The following is a 2,638-nucleotide window of genomic DNA, read 5'->3' as shown; positions in this document are numbered from 1 at the left end:
AGTTGGCAACCCTAGTTATGAGCTATTATAATGAAAAAGATAGATACATATATTTATATGCCTTTTACTGGCAGGGAGGTGATTTCTATCAAGGAAATGGTACAGGGGAGAAAGGGTAAAAACCCCTTTCCCTTGCACGGAAGCTCCAGGCCAGGTCACAGCCTTCCTCCACAAGTCCTTTTGAAGTAAATCATTGGATAGCTTATCTTTTCACCCTGGCACCACAGCCAGTTTAGTCCAATGAAACTCGCCAGTTTAAATCAGGGCACTTAACAGGTTTAGGCATTCAGTACAGCTCGCTTTTATAAAATTCTACGATAATCCATCACTTAACAGTCTTTTCAATTTACTATCGTTTATTGTTCAAAGAATACACGCTTTAGAAACTGGTGGTCCTAGCGAGAGAAGTGAGAGGCTCTTTATTATTGTTGTTTAGCAGCCAGAAAATGGCACGTCAAATCAACACCACATATTCAAATCTAGACCCCCAAAGCTGGCTATTATTGGCTGAACACTCACACCCCCCCCCCCCGCTTTTGCTGGGAACCACCCCCACAGTCAGATCTGCATTGCAGTCATGGAAGGAATGCAATTTATCTTTTCCCTACCCTGCTCATCAGCGGAGAGCGACAGGACACGTTTCAGATCCCCCTGTTTCTGATCTTCTGTTCATATTTTATAAAATCCATACTATCAACTAATACAACAATTCAAGTCCTGCAATTAATAATCATGGAAATCTATGTTCGCATTGCACATGTATTTGTTAAAAACAAGTGATATCACTGGGACAGAGTGACCGAGGAAACAAGAAATCATTTTTTGCAGACAGTTTTCCAAGAAGAGGAATGGTTTCCTAAACATAAAATGTGAATCTCTCTCTGTCTCTCTCTGTCTCTCTCTCTCTCACACACACACAGCATATACATTCTGTGGCCTAATCTTCAGATTTGCTCTGCCAGCAAGTAACTGTTTAGGATAGCTTAAACCTTTTATGGCATCACCGCCTCAAAAAACCCTGCATTTCACTTGCATTGTTATGAAGTTACCTGGGAAGATACGTCAATGTTTAGAATTTAATTAAAATTATCTCTGCTCTCACAGACCTCGCTTCCTTCCATTTGAAAAGCAAAGCACAGAGATATGAGGTGGAAGAAAAAATGAAAGATGTCTTCTGTTCAGTAATTCTGTGCATTATTAGAAATGCATAATATTCTCAGCGACTAGATGTATCTTTTGCAAGCGCAGGCATAATCTGAAACTACGACATAGTTGTGTGCACATTACCACACAGAATAGGGTTGAGCTGTTAGTAAACGAGATGAAGAGCCCTAAAATAGAGGAGGTGAAAAGCAAAAAAAAAAATTAAATTAAAAAATTAAAATCAGTTTCTGTCTCAATCCACATTAGATTTTCCTTAATGTACAATTTAGACATATTTCAATACAACCTGGTGTTGAGTTTTCAATAAGTATGTGGTAGCATGTCTATAAATGAAACAGGTTTGCAAAAGGTAGCTAACTACACATGGAAACACTTTTTTAAAGTCAAAGGTTTTGGGGAGAGGGAAATTTAGAATGGAGAAAGAGCTGGAAGAGGGAATGTTTAACCTTTTGCCACCCACCGTTTCTCTCTCCAAATCACTCCTTTCCGAGCTGCTCCCCAGCCCCAGATTCATACACGTATGTCTGGAACCTTGCAATAAGAAATGTAGCTGGGGAATGATGTAAAACGGAAAGTCTGCCAGCGGAGAAAGGATTAAGCGACTTTCTCAGTTTCCTCATTCCTCTGCCAATCAAAATTGCCTCCTCCTACAGCTGCTTTTTAGGGGCTGCGTCGCTCAGAGATTAAGACGCTGAGCTGCATATCAGAAGGTCTGTACTTCAGCAGTCAGCAGTTCGAGACCCTAGTGCCGTGTGAGGGAGTGAGCTCCCATCTCTGGCCCCAGCTCCTGCCAACCTAGCAGTTTGAAAGCAAGAAATTGCAAGTAGATAGATAGGTACTGCTTCAGTGGGAAGGTAACAGTGCGCCTTGGCATTTAGTCATGCCGGCCACACGACCATGAAAATGTCTTCGGACAGCGCTGGCTCTTCAGCTTGGAAACAGAGATGAGCACTGCCCCTAGAGTCAGATCCAACTAGCTCTCAAGCAAGGGAAACCTTTACCTTTACAGCTGCTTTTTATTTAAAACCATGCAGTCAGGGTTTCATTATGTGTACTTGTGTGCCATATGCCCCAGATACAAGTTACTGAAATACCTTACAATGACGCATGGTATTAGAATTGGTAGACCATGCGAGATCTTCTTAAAAATTTTTTACAACATCGTGTATAAGGAAATGTGTATAACTGTAGATCAACAACAGTTTTTGGAGAAGAGGGGGTGATTGGATGAGAAAATTGCTAAAGTCTTTTTTCTGGTTTCAGTGCCCACTGCCCAGTTGTATGGTACCTGCTCAGCTGTGCTGAGCGCATGCATACAAAGGCTGTATTCACTGGATAGGTGAATTGCAATGATGGATAAGACGTGATCTGTGCACCATGCCACATAGCAAACCCTTAGTGAACAAAGTTCCACCCTGTTTGTTGATGTAAAATTAAGTAGTGACCTTGTAACATGAACATCATCAACAAGCTG

Source organism: Gekko japonicus, unplaced genomic scaffold (genome assembly GCF_001447785.1).
Source record: "Gekko japonicus isolate JY-2015 unplaced genomic scaffold, Gekko_japonicus_V1.1 scaffold1172, whole genome shotgun sequence".
NCBI lineage: Eukaryota > Metazoa > Chordata > Lepidosauria > Squamata > Gekkonidae > Gekko > Gekko japonicus.
The sequence above is the reverse complement of the archived record's forward strand: the minus strand, read 5'-3'. Positions refer to the sequence as shown.